This window comes from Coturnix japonica, chromosome 1 (genome assembly GCF_054131305.1).
Source record: "Coturnix japonica strain WE chromosome 1, WE-NBRP24, whole genome shotgun sequence".
Classification (NCBI taxonomy): domain Eukaryota; kingdom Metazoa; phylum Chordata; class Aves; order Galliformes; family Phasianidae; genus Coturnix; species Coturnix japonica.
The window spans coordinates 84088687-84107301 of NC_140663.1; the positions used below are offsets into that span (position 1 = coordinate 84088687).

The following is an 18615-nucleotide window of genomic DNA, read 5'->3' on the forward strand; positions in this document are numbered from 1 at the left end:
GATAAACCCGCAGGTTACATCTGCTTAAGTACATTAAGTGTTTGGTTTCCAAAAGACTCCTAGCTTAATTTTTTTCTTATTCTCTTCTGCTGTGTAAAGAGCTCCCGTGCCTGGACGAGATGTGAGGAGAAACCTCAAAAAGGCCACAAGAGGGCACCTGGAAACAACGTTTTTGTGCCTCATGGCTGCGTCTGTTCTTGGGATCTTCCCTCTCCTTTTTTTATTTCTTTTTTCTTTACACAGACACTGAGAGCCCTTTTCCTCTTCCTGCGACCTTGCAGCTTTGTGGCAGGAAAGATGAGCACAAAGTCAGACACTGTGTGCAGGCAGCAATGGGCTGCCCCCCGCAACCGTTCCCCCCGCTGCCCCGTATGCTCTGCCTGCTCTGAGCCCCTGTTGCACACAGGCACATGCCTGCAGGGAGCAATGTTCTTGTCTACAAAATACATGCGTGCATGCTCGTGCATTGCAGCCATACAGCAAAAGCAGGAATTCTAGCAGCAAACCCTGTCATGTTTGGTGTTTTTTTTCCTGAAAAGCTCCATGCAACATGCAGATTTCAGTGAAGCAACACCTGTGTGCAAGCCACAGTGGGGGCTCAGAGGAAAGAAAGAAAACCCCATCTCAGTAAGCAAGAACATCATGCTAAAAGCATCACCAGGCTTGGCTGTCTTTTTGAGACGCCGCTGCACGCTGGCTCTGTTTGAGCTGATGCTGGTTGAATGTGGCTGCTTGAAAAGCTTCATCTTCAGAAAGCTGAAGGCATTGTGCCAGAGATCCCGTGCGTCAGGCTTCAAACCCAAGCTGTCAGGATTGGGAAATTTACAGAGCTCAGCTGCACCAAGGGACAGCTGGGTGCAACACCAATCTAATCCAGATTATAAAGCTCCTGGGGTTTGCTCAGAAGGAATTTTGATGCGTGCAGTTGCAGCATGGCACCCCTGCTGCGATTCTTTTCTGGGAGTGTGAGCATCCCTGGTCTTTCCCCATTTCACGTGTGCAGATGTGTGCTCCTTTCATCATTTCCTCCTTACTTCTCATGGGAGCTTGCAGATTCAAGCATGAAATCTGTACAAACAAATGCTTTTTACATGTTATACTGTGCGAGTGTGTTGTATACACTTATGCTGTAATTGAATCACTTCCTTGCAGCTCCCTTCCTCGTGTGAGCATCCTACTCTCCTGGTCAATGCATGTGCGCAATAAACATTTCATGCCATCCAGCTGTGCCCAAATAACCCACATACAACTCACACTTGGATGTACGTTTTTAATCACAGAGGCACTGAGTGCTCTGTAATAAATTAATACTAAAGGCTGCGTGCTTACAGCCACCCTTCCCATAGTCTATACAATGCTGAGTATAAATAGACATGCTGTCTTCCTTACACGGGCACACAAGCACACACTTACTTTCCTTCCTTCAGAACTGAAGAATCATGAAGGCTGGAAAAGATCACTAAGGTCTGACCACCGGCCCATCCCCACCATGCCCACTATCCACATTCCTCAGTGCTTCTTGAACACCTCCAGGGACAGTGACTCCACCACAAGTAGTGGGGTGCCTGAGCTGAGCTGCACATGGAGAAGGTCCCTGCTCTAGAGAAAGGGCATTAGCTCATGCCGGCCTTCAGCTGCTTTCCCATCTGTGTTCTGCTTTTCAATAGGGGCTTCCTGCTATTCAGTGTAAGTCTGCACAGGATGAAGTCCATGGAGAAGTGCTGGGGCAGAACTGAAGGTATGTATTCTGTGTGGTATTAGCCTGGTGCAGTAATGGTTTCTGTCTTCATACCTTGCGAGCTATCCTGGAGTGGTGGACAGTAACAAGAGCCAAGTGCCTCTGTTCCACTCTTCTATCTGCACTGATCCCCAGTTGCACTCCTGTGTTGCTAGGGGCCCTGCTGAGGCAGGATAAATGCTGATACAGCTGAAAGGGTTCCTGTTTCTGGAATGCTGACTGTGGTGTGGGAGCCCTGTGTTTGTGGGTGCCTCTTTGGCCTTGCTGGAGGAAGCAAGTCCAGGCCCTGTGGTGATGCTGGGTTTAGAGCCCTAAACCAAACATGTACTATTTGCTTTTTTTTAACCTTTTTTATTTAATCTTTTCTGCTAAGATAAGAAACAAGGCAGGAAATGATGTCCAGCAGCTGTATTTCCCACCCCACCAGGTCTCCTCAGCAGCCCACCTCACTGGGGCAGTAGTGCTTTTGCTCCCACCACTTTCTTCCCTCTTCTCATCCCTTGTGGTATGTCGTGACAGAGTTACATGTAAAGGAGCTGAAGTTTGTGTGAGTTGCTTTATTTCACAGCAAGCTCTCTTCACTGCTCAGCTAGGAGGAGGCAGCTGGTGCTGGTGTGATGAGAGCCCCTCCAGTTCTGCTGCTCCATTTGCTCCATGCAAGGCATTCCCAGCCAGACCAAAGACTAAAGCCAAATGTGTCTTGGGTGCAATAGAGTAATGGCTCCAGGTCTCTGGTGTCTTGTTGAACTGGAGACCTCTGGGCATAGACCCAGCACAGTGTTAGTGGAAAATTGGTGCAGCCACCAGAAGGTCGGTAGGAAACACGTGAGCAAGGATGGAGCCAGCTGCTCTGCGTGGGAAGGCAAATGGTTGGCCCAGAGGATGTGGAGGAGAGAGACAAGCCAGAGCTGGAGTGTGCTGCTTGTTCTGATGGCCAGGAAGATGAGTGGCTAGGGCTGGATGTGGGTGAATGGCACGGGGCCATGTGTTTGAAGAGTGACCTATGTGCTGTAGATGTCAGCTCTTGTGGAAAGAGTGTTGGAAACCTCCTGACCCAGGGAAGCTGACTGTGTGGTGTGTTTCTTTACACAAGCCTGCTGTCACCTGGGGTTTTGCCTTCGTAGGGAAAGGCACAAATCCTGTAAATGGGGCCTTAACTCAATCTGATGTGCAGCCTTTTGAGCTGGCTCTGTGCCACATAGAAATGTCCAGGCTGCCCAAGCAGAGAAAATCTCTTCTGTACATCCCTTCACATCCTCAGCAGGTGATTCAGGTCGCAAAGGTCATTTCAAAACACTGTGTACGTGCTGAGGTCTGGGCTGGCTGTGGCTGTAGGGACTGCAACATGTTGTGGAGCAGAAAGACTTGTTGGTGCCTGTGGGGAGGCTACAGCTCTTTAGTCTCAAAATCAGCTGGCCTCTGCATCTAGGGATAATCTAAACTTGTATGCTGACAGCCCTCCCTCATTCTGCTACTGCAGCCTTGTGACTTAAAGCAAAGAGCAAGGCAGCATCCTCTTTGTAAAGTGAGCTGAAATGGTCCGTTTTTTCCTTAGAAGTTTCTGGGTGACCAGTTGTGTTAACACAGCTGCAGCTGTGTCTCTGCAGGGATGTTGTTTTCTAAGCAGAAACCCAGAACAATTCCCTCAAAGATTCACTGAGGATAAAAGTGATTATGCTGGGTGGAACAGCTTTATTGCTTGAGTGATGCTTTGGCTCCAACCTCTTCCTTCCAAACTGGAGAATCACAGGACCACAGTTTCATTAAGGTGGGAAGGGGTCCCTTGAGGGTAACTTAGTTCAAACCCAGAGCAGCCCCCAAACAAAGCAGAAGGATGATGAAGTGTCATTGTGTTCCTGGGGAGACAAACTTTGGAAAGCAGTCTTGGCTCACCAGGACTCAGCGGGACTTTAGCTGTACTGTGAGCAGGGCTGGAATTTCAAACCAGCTCTGGATCTCTTCCAGACTCATGAGTGCACTACAAAGAAGTGGTCCTGATTTGAGCATGACCCTTCTCTTTGCCATGGATAACACTGCTGATTCCCTGTTGTACCCCCGACAGGAGGTGTATCCCTTCATGCAGAAGGGCAACACATTTGTTGTCCCTTTTCTGGATGTCTAAGCACGTGCTCCTGGGGTTCCAAACCCTCCCCCAGACCTCCCAGGTTTGCATGAGTTTGCAACTGTGCTTCCTGCTACTGATCAGTCTGGGTGTACGAGGAGAACAAATGTTGGATGTTATTTAGTGCTTCAGTCAGGTCATGCTGCAGTCAGGAAGTGTGATGTTTGGTAATGGAGAACACATGGGCTCACTTGCAAACACCCTCACTTGCTCTACCCTGGCTTCCCTGTCTGTAAAATGATAATAACTTAGAGCTTAAATGATGAGTTGTGGGGCTGGCTTTGCTAACAAGGATTTGTTGGTGCTTTGCATGGAGGCCACGGCTTTTGGGGTTTTCTCAGGAAATCTGTTTCTCACAGACCTCCTTCATCTGGAGGGGGAGGCAGGAACACATTTTAGTCAGAGGATGGTGTGGTGCTGGAGAAGCTGTGGATGTCCCATCTCCAGAGGCATTCGAGGCTGGGTTGGATGGGGCCCTGGGCAGCCTAAACTGGTGAGAGGCAATGCTGCCCATGGAAGGCAGTTTGGGCTGAGTGGGCTTTGAGGTCCCTTTCAAACCAAACAATTCTATGCCAATTGTGATTTTAATGGCAGGAACACAGCTGATCAGCCTCCTGCTCTTGCACCTCGTGGGAAGGGAGTAAGGGATGGCCTTGATGGGCAGGCAAGGGGAGTGGGCAATTGCTGCCCACCTCTCAGGTGGTCCCGCTGCCTCACTATGGAGGCGTGGTAGCCTCTATGTGATGGCCACCCTACAGCCCCTGTGTTGACTACACCTGATGAAAGATCATTCCCATCTGGGGGTGTTGGTTTCACTAACCATGTAGCTGTTTGTTTCTCACCACTGGCACAGAAAGCCAGCACCTCCCACACAGCTGTCCTTGCACATGTGTGCACTATAACAAGCATCAGCTGACTCCAAGAGCAGCAGCAGTGAAAGAAGTCCCTGCAGATATGAACATTTCCCAAGATAGCAACATAAAGAATCAGGGGGTACTTTGTTATCTTTTCCTCCTCCAACTTCTCTCTCCCTCTCTCATTTTTTTTTCCTTTTTTTCCTTAATCAAGGCTCGTTATTCCGCCTTTAGGGAAACCATTACTTATCTTGATCTTAGAGCTGTGTAATTTTTGGGGGTTTTGTTTGTTTGTTTTTTAAATCATTTTCTGTACTGATCTTTTTAGGGCAGAGAGAAGTCTTTAGAGAAGATATGTAAGTCTCCCAACTCCTCCCCTTTGTCCTTTTCCTCCAGGGCACTTTGTCCTCACTCCTCCATCCCTCATCTTGGCACTGGCTTCTGGGGGAAAGGAGGCCAACTCTGGCCTGTCTCCTAACTGACAAGCTCTGCTCCTCCCTACATTGTTTCATATTTTCTTGGCCTCTTTTCTCCTGTTGAGCCTAATGCAGGGATGAGCTCATGGTGTTTCAAGAGTGGAAGACTGTGCACAGAGGATCCTCCTCAGTCCCCTGGGGTTGTGTGGGGTCTTCCTGGTACCCAAGGCTGCCAGAGAAGCAAGGTAGTTGGGCTGCACAGCCAAACAGTGATGTTTGGTGACAATGAGACCCTGACCAATGTTTCAGTATCCCAAAACCCTGTAAGAATGAGCAGCTTCTGGAAATGCTGAACAAGGAGTTCTTGGAAAGAAGTTGTCCCTAAAACACTTGCTCCCACCATGCAGACAGAAACCAAAAAGCTGAGAGATCTCCCAGGGCCACAGTACCAAAAAGCGGTGTCCCTTGCAGCCTGCCATGGGGTTAGGACTTTGTGGGTATGATGGCCAGTCCAGGGCCTCATCATGGCAGCCCTGAGTGGAAGCCTGTCAGAGCTGAGCAAAGCAACTCACCAGTGAATGAAGTGGTGTTTTTCCAGGGAAATTTTTGCTCAGCAGAAACTACGTGTCTGCATCTGATATGGGCTCCGTAAGTGGCCATTAGCTTGTTGTGGATGAGAGCAACGTAATTGAATTTAAGGAAAAGGTTTAAGAGGAAATAAACTTTCCCTTTTGCATAGAGTTTCCTACTTGCTTTTTTTTTTTCTTCTCTCTTTCCGGTTGATAACTGCAAATGTCAATAGGTTGCAGTTAATATGTGGAGATAAAAATAAGAACAGAGAGAAAATGAGAAGGAGAACTGGGGATGTCCATCTTCACTAGAGCTGGGCGTATGTAGCAATAAACGTTCACAAAATGTGCTTGTGAATAAAACATGCAGACTGTCTTCCTCAGTGATTGTGACCCATTTTATTTCCAAACACTCGGTTGGAAAAACGTTCTGCCCACAAAGATGCTCACGAAAGCAAGCTATCTCTTGGAGTAATGTGAATAAATATAATTGAACGCTCACGCTGGCGTTATTCTCAGAGCCATTTTGAAGAGCCCTATCAGTTGCACGATAGGCTCGTGGAACAATTTGGAGTGATTGCAAATAACTTGCAGCTAGGAGAGGACATTTTTTCTGTGTGTGAAGCACGGCCTCTGGCTGGAAGTGATGCAGTGTGACTTACGTGACCACTGGCATACAGCGAAGTGGGGCTGGGGGGGGGATGTTTTCAGCGATGGGGTCCCAATGAAGCCGTATGCTAAAATGCCTCCACACCAGCTACTTGTCAGAGCCATCCAAGGGATAGTCCCGGTTGCAAATAGACAGGCTGCTCACTGGTAACTCGGGGACAGATAACAGGGCTGTGGCTGTCCAAGGATTTATCTGCAGCGAGCAACCTGATCAGCTTTAATCATATGTGACAGCAATGCGAAGTGCGAAGTTTTGGTCAATCAGTTTGAATTAATCGCCCCATTCCTCCATCAGTGTCACTGAACACAGGGTCAGGACAAGCTGGTGACTTTTCCTCACTCAGCCCACAGCCGTGAGGCACACCCTGCCCTCACACATCCCCGTGATCCCCTCCCTCAGCCCACCCCATTCATGCTGCCAAGGGCAGGGATGGAAGCGAGCTGTTGGTTCACCTCTGGCTATTGAAAAGTCATCCTTAGTGGATCTTGTACCTTTTTTTTTTTTCCTCGCATAACAGTGAGTTGCATTTCATCCACCCCGAATGCTGGGGCTTTCCCTGTGTCTATTGCACATTAAGCTACGATTACACCGTCAGGGAGTTTTCCTTTCTGATGCTCTGCCAAAACATTCCCTTTAAAAATATATATATCTATTGAGGTTAGCTTGGGCAGGAAATAATCCAGACAAATGCATGCTACCTGAACTTCAGGCCAATTAATCTGCAACAGATACTTGGTGAGAGGGTGAGAGCAGAAAGGCTGAATGGGGTCTGTGAGGAGCAGATGGAAATTTGGATGCCCTGTAAGGTTGCAATTCGGATGCTGGCAGTAGGGAGGACAGGAGAGTGCTGTGTCAGTGTTAGCAGGAGGGAATGCTTCACTATGTAGTGTGGAGGCAGCTGTACCTACACTGACCTGTGCTCCATAGGCATCTGTAGTGGAAATGCTGAGTCACGGCCTGAAGCACTGACCAAACACCTGGTGAGAAGGCAGAGCCAACCCAGGGGCGCTCAGGTGCAAGGAATGTACCTGAGTGACCAAAAGGGGTGGAGCCGGAATCCACCTTCCCAGACCTTCTGTGATTCTATGACCTCATTTAAGGGTTGGCAGTGGAGGTAAAGGGTACCTGGGTATCTTGCTGGAAGTCCTTGCCTACTTGAGACCTTCCAAGGGTAAGCAGCTGCTTTTTTTTTTTTTTTTTTTTCCTCCTTTATTTCTATGTTTTTGCCTGCTGTATTTGGGGTTATTCTCCTTTGCTGTGGCCTAGGATTTTGCCACCCTGCAATTATTACTGTGCTTTATATCACATTATAGCATAGCAAGTATTTCTGGCTAGCTGTAGGTCATGGCTGGAGGCAGGAGCTTACAAAATGTTTGGCACAGGATAACCTATGGAAATAATTCATGGCTGGTGTGTGTTCACATTGCTTGGGTTCCCCAGTCCAGGAAAGAGGTTTCCATGAAGTTTAACACATGCTAAAAGGGAGTCCCTGTGCAGGGACCAGGTCTTGGTGAAGGTGGAGAGAATCTTTGGAAAATTAAGAACAAATGGCAAAACAAAGAGGGGGAAAAAAACTTTTATTTCATTTTCTTGATTCTACTAATGAGGATTTGAGATTTTTGGTTTAGAAGGGAATAAAAATTGCTCTGAGTGTCTCATTTTGGAAATACTGAAGAGAAACCTCTTGGCTGCTTAAGGGGTTGCTTGGTAGACCTTTGTTTCTGTTTTTTATACAAACAGCTGTGTAGGTTATGTCAAGCTCCTGAGGGCCTTTGGTGCCATGAATCCATAATGGGAAAGGTGCTACCTGTCCTGTTCAGACTCAGCATCGAGCAGTTACTAGCAGAAATGGGGGCAAGTGATGGAGGTGTGACCTTTTCCAAGGAGTGCATCAGAGTATCTGATAAGTAGTAGTCTGATGAACGTTGACCAACAAGGGCGGTATGTGACTAGGAAAAGTTTGATAGCAGCATCTAATAACAAGAATAACCATGAAATACCATGAAATAATGAGTACCACTGCAGTTCAAATTGATATGAGGAGGTAGAGTGGGGGGAGGGGTCAGTCATTCTCTCAGTGCTGTTTAATTTGTAGTGGTTCCCTCACTCAAGAAAGATGTAGAGCTGTTGGAGCAGATCTAGAGGAGGGCATAGAAAATTATCATAGGGGCTGGAGCACCTTTCCTATAGAAAAAGGCTGAGTTGGGCTTGTTTATCCTGGAGAACAGAAGGCTCTGGGGGGACCTCATTGCAGCCTTCTAGTACTTGAAGGGGGGAGAGTGACTTTTTACATGGTCTGATAGTGAAAGGACGAGAAGTGATGGCTTTAAAAGGGAAAAATTTAGATTAGATGTTAGAAACTCTCTACTCAGAGGGCAATGGGATGCTGGCACAGCTGCCCAGAGAAGCTGTGGATGCCTCATCAGTAGTGGCACTCAAGGTTGGGTTGGATGGGCCTTGAGCAGGTGGGGAGCAGCCCTGCCATGGTTGGGGGCTGGAACAGGGTGGACTTTATGTTCCTTCTAATCCAAGCCATTTTGTAGTTCTGTGATAGTGGAAATAACACAGTGCTACAAGCCTTCACTCATTGCTATGTTCTTTTTCTACCCAGAAAAAGAAAATCAAAGCAATAGAAAACTTTAAACAAATAAGTTACCTTCAGAAAGTGGTAGCTTGACATGTTTTAATATAGCTAATTTTAATCCTGTTAGCTGTACTACTTAAAAATGAATAGGATGCAGAATATCAGCAAGAGCCATTGTGAATAGCTGCTCTCTTTTCAAGACATGTTTAAAAAACCTGGAGCACAGTCCCTTTGTGGAATGTACATCTGGAGTGATGGGAGCTGTGGTGAGGATCGTGAGCAGCACAAAAGGTAGGGTCAGGTGTCTGAGCAGTGCAGAGGGGGGCTGTGAGCGGAGCTGGCAGTCGCTGAGAGTAAGTGGAACAAAGGCAGAAACAGCGAGCAGGAAACCTGCCCTTTGTGTCCCTTGTGCACCAAGGAAGGCAGGCTTTGCTGCTGCCTCTGTCCTTGGCTCTTTGTCCTAATATGGGAAGCACCAGCTGTGCCAGGCAACCTTCTCTCCAGTCCCCTGCTCCCACTTGCTCAAGTTGTCCCTTCTGCAGACTGTGCTTGCCCTTCCAGCCTGGATCTCTCTGGAAAATGGGCAAAAATTCAGTTTGGTCAATTGTTAAGAGGAAAGAAGGTATGTTCTTAGCAGCATTTTTGCTGAAAGACAGGGAAATGGGAAGTGGAAATTAGGCAGGGTAAGTTCTGCTACGAAGAGCTCTCTCAGCTTATGTTATCAGCAATGACTTTCTTTTGACCACAGCATATTGCTTTAAAGTCATGTACCGTGCATGCTGGGTTCCTTTTCATGTGGCTAAGCTCTCAGCGTGAGCAGCTGAACAAGTCTGTGTAGTCTGCAGGAGTGGCTGATTTCCCTGCACAGTAACAAGCCTTTCTGAATGGATGGTGGGCTGTGCAAAGTGCATGGCAGTGCTGTTCTCTGACCCAGCATGGCTTAGAGTGGCAGGAGACCATGCCCTGCAGCTTCATGGGGCCTGTCAGAAGCAGAGATCTGCAGAGCAAGGTTTTCCTCCTGTTTCCCCATGTGAGGCAAAACTAAGCTTATCTCCCCTTCCTTGTGGACTAGAGGAAGAACATGCTGAATGGGTGCCTCCTTAGGGAGGTGAGACAGGAATTCCAGCCCATGGATCACTAGTTGTGGCACACTGCTGAGCTGAGGCGGCAGGCCTGGCACAGTGCTCCCTCAGGCACTGCAAAGCAGCACGAGTGTGCTGTGGCCCTCTGGGAACTGGGGGCAAAGCTGACAGCTTTTGAGCCTTCTGCTGGGGCTCAGTATTTATTAATGGCTCACAAAGATCAGGGGAAGCAGCAAAGCTGCGAGGTTTGCAGATGGTGTGAAATTATTTAGGGAAGGGTGCCTGGTGGGACCTACCCACGGCAGGTGAGCAGGCAGGTGGAGCTCGCTGTTGACAACCATGGTGCAGGAGGATTCCTCTGTGCCTTGCCAGGCTTGTGACTGGGTGTGTGGTTGCAGGAGGAGGCTGGGTGTCACTGGACACAGCTCAGTGGAAACATCTGCTCAGTCTGCAGCAGCTGTCTCAAGAGGAATTAGAATGGCTGGCTGCCTGAAGAGTGGGATAAAGAAGCAAGGCTGACAATACCACCACTCTGCTGTGTAAGAAAAGCAGGTGAATTACAGACGGGTACACTGTGCAAGTAACACTGGTGAAGAAAGCAAAAATGGGCACAGGAAGTGATGGATGTAGAGGGGGCAGAGAACTCTTCTTCCTCCCTCTTGCATAAGGAGGGTTGTGGTGAGATGTTTGAAAAATAAGGATGTCAGTTTATAGAATCACAGGAAAACTTGAGTTGAAAGGAATCTCGCAGTCCATCCAGTCCCCTGCCATGGGCAGGGCTGCCCCCCACCAGCTCAGGCTGCCCAGACCCCATCCAACCTGGCCTTGAGCTCTTCCAGGAGTGGTCATCCACAGCTTTTCTGGGCAGCTGTGCCAGTGCCTCACTGCCTTCTGAATGAAGAACTTCTTTCATACATCTAGCTTAATTTTTTCCCCTTCTAGTTTGAAGCCATCACCCCTTGTTCTGTCACTGCACTACTTGGTAAGGTGTCTCTCAGTGTCTTTCTTGTAGGCCCCCTTTAAGTATTTATAGACTAATATAAGGTCTCCCTGAAGCCTTATCCTGCTAAATAAGTAAAAATCAAAAGGTATTCCTTGACCCTCATGGAAAAAAGTCCTAGCAAGAGGATGGATGCTTTTAAGCAGCCCAATGTCAGTATGGGGAGGGGGATGGTGAGATGACTCAAGGCACTGAGATCTTGGTAGAACTCATGTTGAAACCAGGAGTTGGTCCAGCTGGTACCAGTGTGCAGCTCCTGAGGTTGCTCTCAGGGCTCCCTGGGTGTTTTCCCTGAGGCAGCTGTTAGTGGTTGAAACCCATCATGCAGGAGCCATCACCGCCACAACTGATGACTGTGATGGGAGGCAGAGGGCTGTGCCATCAAAGCAGCTGATGGAAGGAGGCAGGGAAGACTGGGTTTTACACCAAAGTGGCTGCTCGTCCTTTCTTCTTTCACGTACCCTTTGGAGGCTGAGCTTCAGTCATCTCCTGCAGCAGGGTGCTGGTGTCTCTGCCCCTGTACAAGGGCTGGGCCTCACATAAATCATTCAAGCAAGACAAACCTTTGCCTCTGATATGGTGAGGAAATGTGACCTAGTTAAGCCCAGCCGTTTTTGAGTGTGATGAAATGGAAGCGACTTGTGTGTTGCTGAAATTGGACACCAGAAATAGGGCATTAGTTGTGCCGCCAGCCCAGCAGCCACCCAGTGGAGTGTCTGCAGGCACCCCGCTCATCCCCAGTGCCCCTGCCCCCCGGGTGGGTGATGGGTACCCCTCTCCCAAGCAGCACCATCCACGCTGCGCCATGCATTGTGTGGCTGCATGAAATCCAATTAAAGGGTGAAATGAATTTTGGAGTTGCTGCAAGGGGATGGGAAATGCCCATGCACAGAGGAGCAGCAAGGAGCCGGCTCTGGCCTTGTTTTAAGCCCAGCCTGACTGAAAAGCTGCTGCTACGGCTGCAAGGGAGCTATAAACCCACATGCAATAATGTTACTGCTTTGATGAATACTGTAAAGGCTTTGAATGCTTTTCCTTTTTTTCCTTCTCCCCCATTTCCTCGCCCCCCCCCCCCCCCCGCCCCCCCCCAATTCTTTCTCCCCTCTTTTTTCTTCTTTTCCTTCCCACTGTGGCCACGTACCTTGCAGTCTCCTTTGTTATAAAATGCCAGCTTCATTTCTAACCTAAATCCTGCCTCCTCCCCTCTCCCTATTTCTTTTACTGGTCACAGTACATTCATTTGCTGCCCCTTTCCTGGAGGGAAAGAGTAATGCTTCACCGTTTCAGGAAACAAAGCCTTTCTCCTCTCATCTAGGGAGCACAGGGCAGGTTTATGCCCCTCCAGCACAGCAGTGACCATCAAGGAGTTCCAGCTTGGGCTGTAAAGTGCCTGATGGAGCATTTCTCCTGGGGAGGAACTGTCCTTGCAGGGACTGCAGGCTCCTTGAGTATCTGAAGGAAAAAGAAACTTTTTGGTACTGAAAGTCATTGGTTTGGCATTTTTCTCCCTCAGAAAGAGATTCACTTCTGACAGTTATGCTTGGGGCAGTCCATCTGAAGGCAACACTAACATTTCTGACTCTTCAGAGGACTGGAGAGTTGCGTGCATGACAATGGCATGGCCTCAATTTGCTGTTTTGAGAGTGCTGGCTGAGTGGCTGGACTGGCTGATGCCACAGGTCCCTTCCCAGAAGAAGTCTCTTTGCAATCCCAAGTTTGTCAGTCCATTCCCTGCCTCCCTTCTCCTGGTATGCACTCAGGCTGTGGAGCTTGCTGCTTCTAGTTATGATTGAAGCCAGCAATGTGGAGGGGTTGAGCAGCAGTTAGGTTCAGAGAAGAGGTCCCTGAAGACTGTGAAAGCTGCAAGTGCCTTGAAGCTAGAAGGGTCCTAAGGGGAAGGTCACAAGGCACCCATCCTGGCTTTTCTGCATTTTTTTCCTTAAATGTCTTTTCTGAGTCACTGATAGCAATAGCATACCAGGCTGGATGCTCACCTGGTAAAGGGTAGTCATTCTTATGTCCTGCTATTTGGTAGTTTTAGGATTTTGCTCACTCTCCTCCAGTCTCTCTGGTTGTTTCCCTGCAAGGATGACTCCTTCACTTTCTCTCTCTCTGCCTTGCTCTTGCCTTATATGATTTTTTTGCAGCATTCAGCCCTTGCTTGGCTTTAGCTGTGGGTGACTCATTCCCTGTGCCTTGCCTTATTCCCACCTCCTAGCTGTCTCTTGGACATCTGCTCTGTGCTTCCAAACTCAAATGTAGCCTGTCTGAAAATGAAGCCCTGCTCTGTCCCTCTTCGCAGCAGAACCCATCCTTCCCTGGAGAGCTGGGGCCTCTCCAAGGGCACAGCAGGCTTCCCATTGAACAGTGTCAACAGCAAGGCATTGGTTTAGTCCTCTCCATCATGCTCTTATCCCCAGTCTAAGATATAGCTGGTTGGTGAGATTGTAATACCTAACAGAAGTGGAAGGCTGTGTTTCTGGCCAGTACCATCTGACCAGACAAAACTTGATGAATGTGTTTTCTTTTTTCCCCTCCTCTGCATAAATGAATTCAGGCAACCAACATTTCCTTCTTGGTGAGGGATTTCTGAGGTTCTGACTCCATGGAAAGTTTGACTGGCTTGGGTGTGCAGCCAAGTTCTGAGGACAGCATTTGTTGAGGGTTTGCTCAGTGCCTGGAATATAAAACTGAAATAAACATATACATTCAGTAGCTGTGCTCAAAGTAAGAGCTTTATGCATGTGCTATCCAAACATGCAGGAAGGACTCTGCTGTTGCAAACCCAAGAAAACCAGCCACATTAAATACAAAGAGATGCGCTTAAATACTTACGCAGATGTACAGTTGTGCCACGAAGGAACAAAATTCAGGCGTGTTTCTGAACGAAGATCTCCACAGCTTCTCAAACCTCAAAATAGTAAATCTTTTTATAGGTGCTTTTCACCTTGAAGCATCTCACTTTGTATGTGTGTATGTGAAGCAAGTGGAAGGGCTCAGGTGGGATGTAGCAGGCATCCTACATGATCTACAGTGCCCTTCCTTTCAGAGCCCCTGTAATATGTGCAGGTCTGTTCGCTCCCTCAGCCTTCCTCCCCAGCCTCTTTCCTCTGCACTTCTCTGGACTTTCTCTGTGTCCCTCTGTGCATCCCTTGCTCACACTCCTGCCCTTGTGCCTGGAGCACTCTTTGCTCCTACTGCATGTGCACTGCTCATCTTCCTTGGCAGTTCTCTGCAAAGCCTTCCTCCTGGGGCACTCCCCCTTCTTTCTTCTCCAGGCTCCTCCGTGCTTCAGCTTGTACCTTCCAGTTGAGTTTACATGCCATGCCTGTTTCAGCTTGCAAGCTTCCTGGGACAGCAAAGATATTTTATCTGCAGTGACAAATTGCTGCACCAAGTTACAGTGTTACATGAAAAGAACAGCCACCCTAACTGCATAGCAGCTTGATGGCCATGATGTGCTGGGGAGAAGGTTAAAGGAGGTTATTGCTAATTTGGCCTGAAGCCAAAGAAACTTACTTAACATTTCCTTATCTTGTTCTTTGTATCTTGTTACTTTCTGAGATCACCTGTTGATCCCCAGTCTCCTGATACAGGCAAAGGAAGAATAAATTTCTGCATACCTCGAGTGGCCAGAATAGACAAATTTGAAGCCATCCAGCAAACTTCCACAGGGCTGAAATCTGCAGTTTCAGATCTGACTTATTACATGACTTAAGTCATCTCAAACCTGGACTTTTAGTGCTATATGCTTAATTTCACTCAGCCTGTACACTTGATACCCTGCATAGATGTTCACTTTATTTTTTGCATCTGGTCATGGAGTTTGAGTCTTCAGATAACTTTACAACTTCATGGAGCACCTGCCAGATCAGAGCTCCTGTTCATTGTACACCTGGAGGCTTGCAGTCTGCAATTTTCCATCCTTCTCTATGATTTTGTTCCAGGCTCCATCTCTGAGTAGGCAGCTCCTCAATACACATAGTTGTCCATGATGTGCTGATGTGGCACCTGGAACTACAAGGAAGAGGTGTGTATGTGCCACTGCAGTAGCAGGTGGATGAGAAGCGTTTTCCCTCTACTGTAGGCAGGAGCAGAGCTTGTCATAATGCAGTGGGCAACTTGGAGCCTTTGGCCTGGGTCGTAGTCAGAAAGATTAGTGCAGTGGAAAGGCAATACAAGAGTGAAACGGCAAAAGGACAAACAGGAAAAGAATGCTCACCCATCTCCAAAGATCTAGGCTTCTGGGGAAAAATTCCACAAGGGAGGGATCTCCAACCAGAGATACTTCCCCAGTGGCAGTCAGCCCTTAAATGGGGTCTAAGAGAAGTGTAACCAGACTCCATCCCTTCTGGTCACACAGCTGCATTGCCTTCACCTGTGCTACCAGGGCTGACCCAGTCTGGGGTATTTATAAGCAACCAATATATCTCATCCCAGCCTGTATTTTGCTAATTTTGAGAAACAAACCTGTTTAGTCTCCTCCTGTAGAAGAAAGCTCTCTCCTCCCCGGTCATCTTAAGAGAGAAAGGCAGAGGAAAGAAAAAAATCAATTTTAAATTAATTCATCTTCTGTGTGGATGTAGAATGTTCCGTACTTCTGTGATGGTATTAAAATCTTCCAAGTTCTATTAGAAATCCTTCATCTGATGTGTCTTAGGCTTACATTTTTCTTTCTCACATCTGCATGATATTGCCAGCTTGCAGTCATTTGATCAGCTAGCGCACGCAGGTCTTTCTCCTCCTCTGTCACTTCCAACTGATGAGCTCCCAGCTGGTAGCAGAAATTCTCGTTATTACTCCCTCAGGGCACGACCTCGCATTTTGTACTATTAAATTTGATTCCATCTCTATTGCTTCTGTCCCTTTTTCGTAGGAAAACTGCTCTGATTAGTCACTGTATAATGCCTCAGAGACCTAAAGACACATTCACTATATTTTTATTTTTAGAAACCATTTGCTGTTTCAGTATTTTCATTCAGTGAATGATGCTGATGTCTCTCCGTATTACCACATCTTTCTAACAGGAACTCTGGGCTGATGTGGAGAAGGGCGGGGGAAAATTGCCTCCCAGATGAGGTATATTCGGCAAGAGCAGGTACATTTCCAGATTGTTTCAAGGAAATAATTGTTTAAGCTTTTTGTCACTCTTTTGTTTGGAGTGACCAGACATGGTGTCCAGTCAACAGGAAAACAGCAAAGTGCAGGTGCAAAAATCTTCTGTTTTACCAAACTATTTTTTTCCAAACCAATTCATCCTTGCTGTGTCTGAATTTACTGTGCCTTGCTGCCGGAGAGCACATCTCGGTTTCAGCACTGTCACGGTGATGGCTTCCAGCTCTTCTGGATTTTTAACCATCAGAACTATTTTATGATGTTCAAAGTACTTCAGAAACAACTGCCTTTATTGCTTAATTATGATGCTCGATTAACGCGGCAGTGGGCAGCTTATGAAGCTACGTGATGGTGATGAGAATTCATTTATTTTGACCTCCAGTCTCTCAGTTACAAGGAACTGCTTTATCCAGAGAAAGCCTGATGCAGTGTGGAGCAGCTCCCTGACCCTAAGATACCATAGGAACCTCTGAGGCTCCACACTGTCCACTGGAGAGAACCCTGGACCAACAGATAAAGAGACAGAGAGCTTGGCTTTGAGCATGTGCTTTGTAAGGAGGTACCTTTGGAGAGACCCGTGCTGAAGAAGATTACTACTGTGAGAGATGTTCTACAGACAAACGTATTACAGGAAATGGCTGGGAAGAGGTACATACAATGATGCTGCAGAATTTTATTTCCCACATGAGAATCACGTGGCTTACATTGGTTAGGTGTTTCCCGACACTGGGAGTTTTTTACAGGACTGCTCCTTTGTAGCTGTCTAAGCAGCATCCAAAAACATGGCACTTCCCTCTCAGAGGGGACCTCCGCAAAGCCCATCTCTACAAATGTGTTTTAAGGTTACTTGGGCCAGACTACATGTGGGGAGCTATATGACTGCCATGGTGTTAAAATCCAAGCTGGTTTCAATTTGTTCTCACTTATGCAACTGGGATGCATCTCAGAAGCATGTGACAACTCATCCCAGATGGACAAAATGTGGTACCCAGGAAAGGAGTTTCCACATTGCCCTCTGTGTGTGAGCTGACGGTGTTCTCTGTGTCAGGGTACAGCAGGAGGACCCTCACCCTGTGTCTTGCAGTAACTCTATGGCCTGCTGCCCTCACTCTGAGTGGTGAGGATGTGTGCTCTGTGTATTGCAGGTTTCTGGTAGCAAAGGCTGCTTTTTCTGCCCTGTCCAGGCCTGCTAACGAGGTGCCTCTGACACCTGACAGGGCTTGCCTACTGAGATGTGGAAGGAAACAGAGGGAACGGGAAAGCAAAGCATCGTTTTGGGAGCAGGAGAACTTCTGAAACATTAATCTGGTGAATAACTCCCTGCCAGCTGAATTTCACTTAACCACTGATCTGAATCGTGTCACAGATGGTATCATCTTCCAAAGTGTTAGCAAAACACAGGGCTCAACCTTCGGTGGCCGTGCATTGCTATTTCTGATCCAGCACAACAACACGCCTGGAAAAGACAGAGCTTGTAATAACTGCAGCTCAGGAAAGAAAAACAACAACACAACATTTTGAAATTGGAATATTTGGTTTGCAGTAGAAGAATTGCCCTTTTTGCTCAATGCAGCAGTGAAGACGGGCTTGCAAGATAAAGAGCAGCGCACGCTCTGTGAGATCTGCTGTGATGCCCTTTAATAAGTGTAAAATCCCATTCGGCATTTCTAGGTGTGAGGCAGAAGTGCTGGGTGTGGTAAGTAGGATTGGTGGTGACACAAGCAGAGACAGGAGGAAGAGATGGCATGCCAGCTGGGAGCCTCTGTGTGTGTGCTATTTCGTGCCTGCAGGAAGAACTGATGTTTGAATCGTTGTTTAAAATATTAAAACCAGGGCTACCTGTTGTAAGGTTTGATAAATGGTAGTGTTCTCAGGCATGTGATTTCTGCTACTAGAAGCTACACCTCTATTATTTCACACTGAGGTCCTTTTGGCACCTGAACTTAGGTACATGTCCTGGCTGCATCCACTGTCACAGTGAGAAGTGACCAGTACTACCCATTCACACACCTCAGCACCAAGATATTAAAAGAATAATGTGGAAGGTTGCAAGAGCAAGGTATCTATGAAACATTATAAGCATCCTTCAGCCAGGCATTTGCAGGTACCTGCTTCTCCTGTTCCCCAGCACCTGTCTAGAAATCCCAGGGTGCAAAGCTCTTCAGTGGTGGCAGTTGGTAAGAGCCCTGCTCTGACCCTTTGGGTACTAACACGCTGGTCCCTTGTCATCCCAGAGTGAATATCAGGCTGCCTTTTCTCATCTGCAGTGAGCTAGTGGTAAAAATGTGTGAGCTGCCTTAAGAACTCCAGCATTATAATGGTGCTACAGAAGGAATAAAGAGGGAATTAACAGGGCCAGGGCAACCAGATTTGAATAGTGGTGGGTGAAAAGGACAGTACAATGAAGGCGGGGAAGATTTTGGCTTCCTCCTTTGTGAATATTTGAGATGCTGAGGGCAAGGCAA

The 18615-nt window shown here is 47.6% G+C and overlaps 1 long non-coding RNA gene across 1 annotated transcript; it reads left to right on the forward strand.

Annotated features, from left to right (window-relative positions):
• The first annotated feature begins 7468 nt into the window (after positions 1–7468).
• Positions 7469–17162, forward strand: LOC107321981 (uncharacterized). The gene is made up of 3 exons (XR_004309251.2): positions 7469–7540; positions 16063–16133; positions 16533–17162. It is a non-coding gene; the product is annotated as an uncharacterized LOC107321981 (long non-coding RNA).
• The last annotated feature ends 1453 nt before the right edge of the window (positions 17163–18615 follow it).